A 13,859-nucleotide genomic window follows, 5' to 3' on the forward strand; every position below is an offset into this window, starting at 1 on the left:
CACCCATGACCCCCCCCCCAATTACCAATGTTTTAAAGTAGGTCAGTTTCTGGGTCTGGGTCTCAAGACTGTACTTATAATAGATGAAATTCAAATGTTTTCTTCACTCTTACATTTAAATGGTTCTGACGTGAAATTTTAGTCAGTCTCCAAAAGGCGTCCTTTGCTGCTGGGAGCTTGGGGAATTTGCAAACCCCGCCTTCTCTGTTTCTCCTGAATGTCAGGCCCAAAGAGCCAGCCTATTGAAAGCAGGAATTCTAGCGTCAGGTCAGCTGTGCAGGGTGAAGGGGGGAAGGGCGGTCCTTGACTCCCGGAAGCTGGCCTGGTGCTCTCGGCTGGGCATGGCGTCCTCCTGTGCACAGAACCTCAGCATCAAACGAGGTCACTCTGTGAACTTGATAGATGGAGACAAAATCGAGACCACCCTGCCACCATGTCTGAACACAGGCAAAGCACAAACATCGTCCAGACCACAAAAATGGCCTAACACCCCCTTATCCTGGCTCAGATGAGTGACTGCTGGTTCTTCCCTGATTCCAACTTGACCCTGGTCTATTCTCCCCTCTTTCTGAATAGATTTACTGAGGCACCCACTCCATCATAGAATTCTCCTGGCACAGAGTGGCCACTCAAGAGAGCATTGTTGACTACAACTCCAAATTCTTGATTTCACGTACCCTCTTCTCCAACCACTATTTCCTATTCTTCTAGCTCCTGTGCCTCATCTCAGATGCACTGATCTCACTGAAGCAAAGCTGGGCCTTTTGTCTTCCCCAGGCCTGGCCTCCGAGGCTGGACATTGCTGGTGAAAATTATAGCGTCAGTCTGACCACTTCATTTTATTTACTTTTTAATCCTTCCCTGAGGACAAACTTATTGATTCTTTAGAGAGGGGGAAGGGAAGAAGAGAGAGAGGGAGAGAAATATGATGGGAGAGGAACATTGATCTGTTGCCTCTCATAAGCGGTCTGATCAGGACCAAACCGGTAAGCTAGGCATGTGTACTGACCAAGAATTGAACCAGCAATCTTTTGTTTTATGAGAGGACGCTCCAATCAACTGAGCCGTGTTGGGAACCACTCTGCCTGGTTTCAGGAATTGTAACTGCCTCCCATGGCTAAGACTGAGTGAGCGATCTCTGGAATTCAAGCCACAAAGAGCTTGTCTCTCTGGTAGCAAACACTGCCTCAGCTTACTCCCCTGCCCCCAAAGCATGGTCTGCTAGTCAGAGACGGGTAAGACTTCTCACAGAGAGGGGCAACCTAAGTCAGACAGAATCATTTGGGAGGCCATCATGGAAGGACTCGGGGGGCTGCAACAAAGAGGGAGTGGTGGACCCTCACCCCCCCCCCCCATTATTCTGATATAGCCCGAGTCCCCATGTCCTCTGGGAGAAGCCCTTCCTGGCTCTAATCCACTTAAGCCTGAAAACCTGTGACAGGGAGGGGTGCAGCTCCTTGCCTTGCTAGAGCAGAATCTGGGGTGATTGGGCATAAGAAAGAATTCCTAAAAATTCTGTGAAACCTGCTTTGCAAAGAATTCTTTCATTCATATGTTAAGGGTCTGAGCAGGAAATGAGTATGTCTCCCAAAGTTTCTGCAACCCCCTTCCTGACAGACTGACTCAGACTAAGCCCTTAGATTTCTTTGAAATGTTACCTACTGTTTAATCCTTGCCGCCCTGTATTCCTGTGTATTACAACCCAATAAAAGCCATTGAAGAAGAGGTTCTTGGTCTTTCTCCTCTGAGAGATTGGCCACCTCTCCTCCCCAAGCAGATCATGTCTTGGTAGTTTCACTTTCATCTGTGGTGGATGGGGGCGGGGGCTTGAGGGCAAAGTTGCCCCCCGCAGAGCCACACCAGCCAGGGCTGACCAGGTCACTTTAAATTCATGCACATGGGTGATGGCCGACTGCTCCCATGTGTTCAGGTTGTGGGACAGATCCTGGTGATGCTGTTCAGCAGTGTTAAAATCTAAGGAAGGAAAGATTTTGAAATAGAACTGAGAGGTCCTAAGGGAGAAAACAGGCAGCAAAGAAGAGTCAGCAGCCAGGGTGTGGGGCAGGGATGGTGCCATCTTTGAGAGCATTGGCTTCCAGTGAAAGAAAGTGACATTTTAAATGTCTCCAAAGTAGGAAAAAAATTTCTTTGGGGCATGACCCTTTAATCCCCATCCCCCAAGATCTGAGTTTTCCCATTCATAAGCCCTTTTACATATTTTAGAAAGAGGTTTATCTAACTAGAAAGCACTACTAACCAGCTTAGTTCAGCCACTTGCATGTGGGCAGAGAACCCCATAAGAGCCTCGTGTCTGGATAATCTGCCATCGTGATCACCCCAGACAACTAGACATGCACGGAGTCATGTCACTCCCTGCCCCACAGCCCTCTGCCCCACCCTCTGTCCTGCCCTCTGCCCCCACCTCTCTTGTGACTGGGAACATCTCTGGCTTTTCCTGTATTGAGCCATTCTAGAGTCTTCTCTTAAGAGATGCTTGCTTTTGAAATTCCCAGTCACTTGCCTGTTCCCCAGACACATCTTCAGTGCTAACAGAGGAAGCCTTTCTGTTTAAGCCAAGTCTCAGAGCACAAAAGGTTAATGTTCCCACAGAGCAGGAGGGGGGCATTCTTTCCCGGGGGTATGGTGGGCTAGAAAATGCCAAAAACACACACCCTAATTTCCCATCCCCCAACTGTGAATATCACCTTATATGACAGAAAAGAACTTGGCGCATGTACTGTATTTTTTGGACCATAAGACACACCTAGGTTTTAGAGGAGAAAAATAGGGGAAAATTTTTTGAAGAAAAAATGTGGTAAATATTTAATAACATAAGTAACATAATATTTCACCAATGTAAATGTAAACAGAACTCAACAGCAGCATTAACAATCATTATTCCTCCCAAATTTTTTGGGGGGGGGTATGGGAAATGTATGTCTTATAGTCTGAAAAATACGGTAATTAAATTAAGGATGGTGAGATGAGGAGATTGTCCTGGATTGTCTGGGTGAAGCCTAAATGTGATCATAGGTGCCCTTATAAGAGGGGAGGCAGACAGAGATGACAGGCACAAGAGGAGAAGCCAACTTGGCCATGGACGCAGAGATGGGAGTCGGGCAGCCAGAAGTGAGGAATGCCAGCTGTCACCAGGAGCTAGAAAAGGCCAGGACAGATATTTCCCTTGAACCTCCAGGAAAAGCACAACCTTGACTCAGATCTCTGCCCCACAGAACTGTGGGAGAATATGTTTCCATTTAAGCCACCAGATTGATGGGAATTTGGTACAGCACCCTGAGGACACTAATAGCGGGAGGACCCCTTTCCTGCCCCTGGTCATGGCTTCCACTGGAGGTGGTACACAGAATTGAGTGACGGCTTTTCTCTCCTGACTCCTGACAAAGCTAAGGGAACTGGTGAGCAGCCTGCAGGGGGGAGCACCGCTTGGGCGTTAGACACAGAAGGACAAACAGTGAGTGCAGAGCAGCAAGGCAGGTTCCAGCCAAGTTCTCCGCCAGCGTGTCTACTCTTGACCAGTCCTTGGGGATGTGGGCTGCTACCCAGCAGGGGGCAGAAAGTTCATCGTTTCAGATGAACCCAGAAGTCCTCAGCTACAAACTTCCAGTGTTGCATTTCTATACTTTTAGAGTAGAAATAGTTTTCAGGGAATGCCTTTGAGGGGGTGACCTTTCCTGAAATATGGCCTGTGCAAGCTTCCAACACTTGGTTAGGCAAACACAGGGGCCTGGGGCTGACAAGAGGCAGGCCAGGGAGAAGAACCGTCCCAGGTGGCCCGAGGTAAATCGGCATTACTGAGGGCTGTTGGTTCGAAAGTGGAAGGAATCGCCAGGGGCTGGAAGCTTTTGCAGGAAGCTGTTTCCTTTTCTCAAATGACCTCTGAGTCCACCTAACTCCAATAGTGTCCAACGGGTGCAGAGGAACCAAAACTTTCAATGAAATAAAAACACTTCAAGTCTCTGAGACCTACTCCTTTTCCAGGCTCATGTGAATGGCAAAAAAAATCCCTCCAGGGTGCAAGCCATGCTGTGCTCAAGGGGAATCTGGGATATCTTAAACCAGTAACTCTTTCTCTTTTAATAGTTATTATTCATAGAGAAAATTAACATATGCAAACATATTACAAAAAACTATAAAACAGAGAATAGAAGGGAGGGAAATCGTACCTATTTCTCTAAGGTTCCCACCCACTGTTAGGATTCAGAGTATTTCCTTTTCCACATCATTTTTCCTTGGCTTTAGAAAGCGACAATTGGAGATGTCTACTTTTCACATGTCACCTCTCCCGAGAGCTTGTGCCTGACCACCCAGTCTGAAAAGGCCACCTGTCGTATGGCTACCTATCATTTTACCCTGTTCTTGTGGCCCTCGGAGCCCTCGTCACTGTCTAAAAGCACATTTCTGATTGCTTCCTCATAGGTTGAAAGTCTCTTCCCACTGGCTCCACGTGGGACTTTGTCCTGTGCCCCAGGACCTAGAAGAGTGCCTGACACCACAAATATATACGTGTGGAATTCATTAATTGGATAGATGGATGGATGGATTGGGTCCTGCCCACTGCCTCGCCATGGCCCCACGTGGTTTGTGATCTCCAGTGGCCCCTAATGTTCCCTGTCCTCTCCCTGTTCCCAGGGGTTTGGCCAGGCTATGCGTATTACCTTGACTGGGAATTGAACCCACAACTTTGGCGTATTAGGATGATGCTCTGACCAACTGAGCTACCAGGCCAGGGCTACAGCAGAATTCATAGTAAAATTTCATTTGAAGAACTCTATTGATTAAAACAAAACAACCACAAACAAAAAATGTTTATAATCATCAAGTCCAAACTTCTTTATGCACTGATGAGAGACAGAAGTACACAAGGTCCACACACAATGACATGACCAAGTCATGGCAGAGCCAAAATAGCACACGACCTTGACTGCTATTTCCGTCCATGCCACCCAACAGGACCAGACACACAGGGAAGGAAGTGTCCAGAGCTTGGTTGTGAGAGGAGACTGCTTCGTCCAACCCGGTTATTACAGCGGGTACCAAGACACAAGTCAATGGAGATGAGATAAATACGGGCTTCAGCTTCGACACCAAGAGTTAAAGTACGTGGTCAAGGGTCATTATTTACCTTTATCTTGAATAAGAGAAATGATAAATTGGATCTTTAAGGGCCTTTATTTTTTTAAAAATTATAAATAAGTTGAAAACTCATCAACCCATTAACTAAAAGCTTTGCTGTCCCAAACATGGCAATTTCCCAAACATCAAATCAGTGATTTGCAACATAAATAAAGCAATCAGACTGATGAAAATAGAAGGCTTTCAGCAAAACCCACTTCTGAGAGCTGCCACCAAAGGGAAAAGGAAGAGCATTTTCCAGCTAAAATATTGACTGAAAACCATCACCTCTTTCCAAAACCCAGTGCTTAATTATGCTGTTTCACAGCAAGGTGGGTACAGATGCAGCTGTGATAAGAGGAATAAATGTACATTCAGAGAAAATCCAGACCACAATTCCTTTGGTGGTGTATTATTCACTTTGCTGTTCTCATGCAGTCCAGGTTGTAGATGTTACGCTGACTTCCTTCCGTAGCGTTTGTGAAATCGCTGGAAAATGGCTGAAGAACTTTGCTCTCCTTCTCAGATAACCAGCTCTCAGATCCCTTGGTTCGACACTCCTTTTTTGTTGCTATTTGTGTTTCTGTGAAGGTTCGGAGCTCATTACCCCAGTATGTGCATCTGTGGCATGCAAACTGTTTTGAGCTAAAGGCAAGGCGAGTTTACATTCAGGCTCAAGAGAAACCTCTGCCTCTCCCTTGAACTACCTAGAAGAACGTAATTAGGGACCTTGCCCACAACAAGAGATTGTCAGCCAGGATGTTTTCCCAACTCACCTATACAACAGGGCAAACTTTTGTTTACTAAGCATCTCTGCCTTCCTGAGTATCCTGTGAAGACCCTTTGAAGCCTCCCCACCGCAGGTGCACGCGGTCATCTCTAGCTGCAAATGTCTTACATACCTCAATCCCCCTTTCTATCTCTAACTTCTGCATGTGGGGTCTCTGACTCTCTCAGGTATGTGGGGTTCCCATATATTCATATGTATTAAACTGGGTTATTTTCTCTTAGTAACGATACCGGCACAGTGCTGGGAGGAGCAGGAAGGGGCGGTAGGAGGAGGTCGCCTGAGACAGGGGTAAACAAGCTGGCACTGCATGTGACAGATCCCCTGTACCCCCAGGTGGAGACGCAGCAAGAGGAGATGTTGCATGGTATTTGCACAGGCTGGAGCGGGTGGTTGCTGAGGGGAAACGCCCCTGCCCTCTTCTGGAGCTAGACAGGCCTGCCAGTCAAGCCCCAAAAAGGAGAGGATTGACTGGGAAGCTGGACGCTTCCGGAGCACATGGAATAATGGGCCAGGAGATTTAACCAGAGGGAGGGCAGAGACTTCGCCTTTTTTCTTCTTCGGGGATCCACGTGGATGATCATGCAGCTGCCGCCTGCGGTTTCCCAGAGGGCAGTATTTTCAAATGGGAGGAGGAATTCCAGGCGCAGCCTTGAGCGGGCCTGGCAGAGGGTGGAGGGGTGGTTCCTATGTGTTCTAGAGGGGATGGACTCTGAGGCAGAAACCTGCCATTCTTCCAAAACTTCGTAGCCTTAGAATAAAAGACTCCTTTCCTTTTTCAAACCTCTGCCTCCAGAAGTTGCCTCTGGGTGGTGGGCAGCAGCCCCCACGTCTCTGTTCTGTAACACTAGTATCTCAGGCCTCTTTGATTACTAGACTGGCCAGAAAAACCCTAAGGGTAGAGGAAGGTTAGTTCCTCCCCGATGTTCCCATCCGAAAGCACATGGAAGGAGGTGGGAGCAAGCCCAGGACTTGATGGAGCTCTTGTTCCTTCCTCTGACTAAATAGCAAAGAGGTGGAACGTCTCACCCAGGCAACTGCTGGGGTGGCTGTTCAGCTCTAAGTGGACATGCTTGTCCTTCAACTCTAAATGTGATTTATATTACTATTTAATTTTTATATAAGCACATCTACTTACAGTCAGAGGCAGATAAAGTAGGACTACTGAGACAATTTGAGTAATCACAGTAGCTCGTGTATCAGAATCGTTGGTTGAGATACCAGTTTATGGGTTTCCACAAGCCTCTCATGTTCCAAACTGGTGTCCAGATCCTTAATATTTCCTTCCCTTGGGGATTTTTGTAGATGGAGGAATAAACAGAAGCTGCTTAAAGTGGGAAGCACTTCTGGGGTTTTGGAAACCCTAGAACTTAACAAAGAAGTCAGTCTGGGAGGGGCAGAGGAGAATTAGGATCCCTGAAAAATTAGCAACAAAGATTGCCCCTGAAGCAGAGACAAGGATAGGATGCCTGTGAGTCAGGGACCGATGTATGTCCCAGTTTGTGGCGAGGTCTTCCGAAGGGTCCAGGTCTCATGGGCAGGTGTGTGGTGTACTTGGAAGGACCAGACCTGAGTTTGGGTCCCAAAGCCTCTAGGACTCTCTTCAATAAACTGTATACAAAATAAGGCCTAACTGTTAATATTTCATTAGAATGAAAAAAACAGATCACAACACATGAGCAATATAAATGTTCTGACAGATACCACAAATATCCTGAAAGGATATTTCAAGGAAAATAATATATTTTATTGATTTACTGCTCATCACACCTCTGTAAAGCTTTCCCCCCTACATTTTGGGGAACTCTTTTATCTGTCTTTCCACATGACAGTTTTATAACATCATTTTCTGTAAAGAAAATGGAAGGAGTGTGGGGAGGAAAATGTTTTTCCTTAACTCTGTTAGGGTCCCTGGCTGGGTCTACAAATTAAACTGACAAAGACAGATGAACAGGAGAAAAGCACACGAAGTTTATTAAAATTTTGCTTGTACATGGGATACTTTGCAGGAGAATAAAGACTTGAAGAAGGGAACACAGCAGGAAGCTTTTATACCTTTCAGACCAGAGACTTTTAACCCTTTTCATCTCATGGCACACATAAACTAATTACTAAAATTCGGTGGCACACCAAAAAATATATTTTTTGCTGATGCTAACAAAAGAGGTAAGTATAATTTTGACTCATTCACATCAAATATCTGTTGCTGTGTTGGCTGTTGTTGCTTTTTAAATTTGACAATCTAAGGGATGAGAGGTTAGTGCCCCTGACTAAATAGTCAGGGTCTGCATGTTTGGAAAATTATTACAGCACACCAGCTGAAAAATCCCTGTTATAGACAAAGAAACAATAAATTTGTGAAGAATTGAGAAGGGGTTTTGGGCTAGGTAGTAAATGCAGATTATTCAATCCAAATTCTCTCTCTCTGGTGATAAGAATATCTCCCTCCTGGTACAGGGAGGGCACCTTTCCCATGAGGACTTTATAACCTGTTTCAGGAAGAACAGGTGGGCTGGGCAGGTCAGAACGACTCTGCTGCCCCTGCCATTTTCTCAGACTCCTTCAGTTGTCCATCAGTAAATGAGTGGATCAAAAAACTGTGGTACATTTACATGATGGAATTCTATGCAGCAGAAAGAAAGAACTCTTACCCTTCATGACAGCATGGACGGAACTGGAGAGCATTATGCTAAGTGAAATAAGCCTGGCAGTGAAAGACAAATACCATATGATCTCATCTTTAACTGGAAAATAATCAACAAAACAAGCAAGCAAAATATAACCATCAAAATTAAGAACAAACTGACAGTCACCAGAGGGGAGGTGGAGGGACATAATGGGGGGTAAGGGGGGTAAGGATTTTCAGGAACATGTATAAAGGTCACATGGACAAAATCAAAGAGGGGTAGGATCAAGAGTGGGGTGGTGGGGGGAATGGTGGGGAGAAATGGAAACCATTGTACCTGAACAACAATAAAAAATATTTAAAAATATAGTTCTGAAAATGAACTATTAAAAGGTAAAAATGAGTAAATAAAGAACTCTTTACCTTAAAAAAACATAAAAAGACATCCAACAGGCCTGCAACTGCAGCCAGCTATGGTCCTCTCCTGTTCAGTGAGGTACTGAGTTGCTTTTCAGAGACACCCAGACCGAAACTGCAAGTTCTTCAGCTGAAACATGTGTAGAGGAAAGAACTTTGACCTCCTGTTGTACCAGGAACCAAAGGACCAGGACATAGTCAGAACTTGAATACCAGGAACCCTTTCATAGGCCGAGGGTCTGTAGTCCAGGAATATCTAGGATTGATGCCCCTTCACCATAAATGGCCAAGTTCCAAGGTGCTCTGTTAAAACTAGCCCCACCAGCACTTCCACATACCTGTTCCCCTAACTGCTTAAACACCCTTAACTTAGTCCAGTGAGCAAGATGGATTTGAGGCACCATTAGGTCTCCCATCTTCTCAGTTGGCATCTTCTCAATCAGTAAAACTGCCCTTACTCCAAACTCTGATGTATTGAATTTTGACCTTTTGAGGCACACAGAATTTGGTTTGGCAACATGCCAAGGTGCCACATTTTGGGGTAGTGTCCTGAACCCCACCATTGGTCTATTTTCTTCTCTATCATAGCTCATTAAAATTTATTATTATTATTTACAGCTTTAAAAAACTTTCTTTTATCTTTATTGCTCATTATTTGTAAACTTAGGTAAATATTTGGAGTTATTGTCAGATTAGGAAATTATCCAGGTTTTTTTTAATATATGCATCTCGAGGCATGTCAGGTTTTCCTACATATGAGCAATCAAAAAACTATCACATCAGGGTATTGAGAAGCCATTTCTATACCCAGTCACATACCACAACCCTTCATTAGAGGTTTTTGTTAATATATGAATCTATGCCTGTAAAACTCTCCTAGGAAAACCGGCCTACTTCCTAGCCAATGAGGTCCCAGCCTTATGGGTGCTCAGGAAGGTCATTTCTTGGCAGGCCAGGAAGCCTAGAAAATTTAAGGAACCTTAGGAAGAGAGGAATTCACCAAAATTACAGATTCTCTGGGTTAAATCTGGTGGACAGAGTTTCCTGGGCTTAGTTCCCAAGCCTCAAAACAGAAAATATCCTATAGTAGTTCTCCCATTTATCTGTGGCTTCACTTTCCACAGTTTCAGTTACCTGCAGTCAATGGTGGTACCAAAAATAGTAAATGGGAAATTCCAGAAATAATAATTCATAATTTTAAAATCATACACTGTTCTGAGCATTGTGATAAAATCTGCTCCCACTTGATCCCGCCCCAGCCATGAATCGCCCCTGTGTCCAGCAATCCACACTGTACAGGCTCCCCTCGTGTGAGTCACTCAGAAGCCATCTCCATTGTGAGGCATCTCATGGCTTGTGCCCAGGTAACCCTTATTCAACTTGGCAATGGCTCCATACTGCAAAAGTAGTGGTTCTGGCAGTTCAGGTACGCGCAGGACAAGCTGTGATGTGTTCCTTTTAAATGAAAGGTGAGTACAGCACATTATGATATTTTGAGAGACAGCACATTACTTTTATTAGAGTGTGTTGTTATTATTGTATTTTATTATTAGTTATTGTTGTTAATCCCTTCCTGTGCCTAATTCATGAATTAAACTTAATCGAAGATATGTATGTATAGGAAAAAACAGTATATACAAAGTTCGATACTATTCATGGTTTCAGGCATCTATTGGGGGTCTTAGAACACCCCCCCCAATAGATAAGGGTCAGGAGGCTACTGTCATAGAGACTTTTCAAATTCCAGTTTGAAACTTCATCTCAACCTACTTGCGCAGTACTGCATGGCTCTAGGTTTGTAAAGCAAAGTCAAGCAAGCCTGTATGGCTATTTAACCCTCTTCCTGCATGGGCCAGACCTGATGAGAACAGCCTTCTCTGTGATCAAAAGTAACCTTTGCAGGTTATTTATGATCACAAAGGGGGAGAGTGTCAAGAAAAATTATCCTGAACTTGAAAACAGGCTAGAGATCTTTGGGATTCTTTTGAGAGTAATGTTAGGAGTGCACCTTTGATTGGCTTCCTATTGACCAGTCTGTTTCACAGCTCTGTGGGGGCAGAGACTAGCTAACTTGCAAAAAGTGGAAACAGTGCAAATGATTTTTGCCCAAAAGCAAAACAAATGGTACCTGACAAACGCTAATTCTGCCTAGTGCTGAGACAATTGATTTCCATGCATAGAAAGTACAGCCCCCCAAATTAGGTTTTATTGTTTGTAGGATATAAACTAATATCACATGTATGAACAAACTCATTTTAACCTTTTCTTTTGTCTCACTGCTGTAAAGCTCTGTTCTTCAATTCTCATTTGAATTCATTTTAACGTATTACTGGTTCCTTAATGAGTGGAGTGAAGTCCTTGACATATTTATTTTATGTGTATAGGAGGGTCATGTGTGTAACTTGTTGAACAGTTTTCTTTAGCACATGCACTAAAACTATGCCAGCAGTTTTGCAATGTGCCTCGTCGGCCCATTCTTACTCTCCAGTTCACACTAGAGCTGGATTCTACCTCCCAGTGTCCAGCTCTGACTGTATCACTTCCTTGCTTGAAACTCTTCAAGAGCTCACACCTTTTGATACAAGAAGGTTCAAACACATTAGATTGGTATCCTGGGTCTCTCGGGGTCATTCCCCAACCTCTCTAGACCTACGCTTGGCTCCGGGTAGACAGAACTTCACCCTCTCCCCAGACACACCTTCACTTTCCTGCCCCCTGAAAATTACTCTTATTGCTTGCTCTGCATAGGATGGCCCCTGAGTATTATCCTTTCTCATCCACCTTGCAAAGTCCCCTGACCACCAGCATAAATTCTTTCTTTTTCCTCAGACTCTTACAACCCTTTGATTTGAATATCCTTTCATCAAATTTCACTTTGTGTCGAGATATTTATGGACCTCAGACTCAAAACTAGATTTAAACTTCCTGAAGGCAGTGCTTGGTTCTGTATTATGCACATGGTAGGTACTCAATTAATGTTTAGTAATACATGGTAAATGACCTTCCTAGCGTCACTTACCTGAATGTCATGGTTTGCTTTTTGTTCTTGAGAAAGAATAAACGCTGTCCCTTTCCCTTACTGGGCACCGAAAAAATTTTTTTCTATCTTTGTCTTAGTTTGGCTGCCCCAGAAGCAGACCCGAAAACAAGGATTCAAAGACAGGTAGTTCAAAGCCCTGGCTGGTATAGCTCAGTGGATTGAGCCCGGGCCTGTGAGCCAGAGGATCAAGGTTCGATTCCCAGTCAGGGCACATGCCTGGGTTGCAGGCCGGTTCCCTGTAGGCCAATTCCCAGCAGGGGACTCACGAAAGGCAACCATACATTGATGTTTCTCTCCCTCTCCTTCCCTTCTAAAGATAAATAAATAAATAAACAAACAAATAAATAAATAAATAACAAAGACAGGTAGTTCAGTTGAGTGGTGATCCAAGAAAACAGCAGTGAGAGAGTCAGAAAGTGAGCTGGGAAGAGAAAGAAAGCAATGAAGGGGAGTCCCCCTGTGGGTTGCTGGCATGCCGTTCTCTTCGGGTGCTCCGAGGGGTATGCCGGACCTCCCTGAGCTGTCCCAACCAAGAGGTGAGGGCATGAGCGGTATTGATCTATTATTTCCCCATCTGCCGCTGTTGAAGGGTTGCTTCTGGGGACGTTGTCTCCTGACATTTCAGCTTCTCTATGCACAGGCCAACACGCTCCCTCCACCAGACAAAAAACGCTCAAGCAGAATCAATGGTCTCTGCAATAAGCAGGCTTCAGGGCACCTCCAGCTCGGGGTATGTTACTGGAGAGACTCCCAGACAAGAAACCCAATGCATTTCCTTCAGTTTAAAAGAAAAAACAAGCTCCTCTCTCATCACCTCTCTGTGTCAAGAACTCACTCAATTTTTTTCCTGATTATATTGTGGCACTACTGAGTTCCATTATGGTTCTAGATTTCAGCGTTATGGCTTTGGAATATATTGAAGAGTCTCAGGAGTCTGAACTCATTATTGTTTAGCCATAAAGGAAACTAGATGTTTGCAAATTTTTTTTATTAAAATTGTATACTGTGCCAATTACAAGCAAAATGAGACTGGTAGGGACTCCTGCTTGCCTCTGTGACATCATTTCTTCTACGTGCTCCCTCCGGGGTCTGTTTAGCATGCAGGTTACAGTGTGGGGTTGTCCAAAGGAGGGAGGCAGGCCAACTGCTGGGAATCTGAATCATCCTTGTTCAAAGTTATTCTACATGCAAATGAGGCAGGAGAGGCAGGAGACTCACATCTCTGCAGGAGGTGCCTAAAGGGCACTCACAGGAAACTATCTAGGTGGTCACCTCTGGAAAGGGGGCTGGAAACCCAACCTCGGGGATGGGAATTTCATGACAAGTTTCCATTGCAGCCAAACTATAACCACCCATGTATACGATATAGGTAGAACAAGGCCGACTCCCAGTTCAGGCTGGGCTATTATCCTGGGAGAAATGCTCTAACCTGTGAACTTGCACACCAAGCTGCCAGTCCCTGCCCCACGTCCCTTGGCCTCACCCTCCATCTCCAGCAGGCTCCTCATTTCTCTGCGTTCCAGGGCACTTCAGCTTTTCGGTATCACCCGTGAATAGTGATACCTGCAGTTACCTGCATCAAAATCACCTGGAACGTTTGTTAAACTGCAGATTGCTGGGTAGAGTTTGCTTCAGCAGGTCTGAGGTTTATTTGCAGCTCTAAGAAGGTCCGAGGTGATGCTGATACTGCTGGTCCAAAGATTGGAACTTGGGAACGACTGCACCCCGGGCCTACTGCCTCAGCATCTGCATAATGGCAAGATCGCCAGGCGATCCACGTGCTCACCGAAGTGTGAGGAGCACAATTTTCTCCGCTCTCCAAAGGATGGAACCATTCTAGGTGCATGGAAAAGAAG

Source organism: Sturnira hondurensis, unplaced genomic scaffold (genome assembly GCF_014824575.4).
Source record: "Sturnira hondurensis isolate 20B ecotype Veracruz unplaced genomic scaffold, ASM1482457v3 Scaffold0013299, whole genome shotgun sequence".
Lineage (NCBI taxonomy): Eukaryota > Metazoa > Chordata > Mammalia > Chiroptera > Phyllostomidae > Sturnira > Sturnira hondurensis.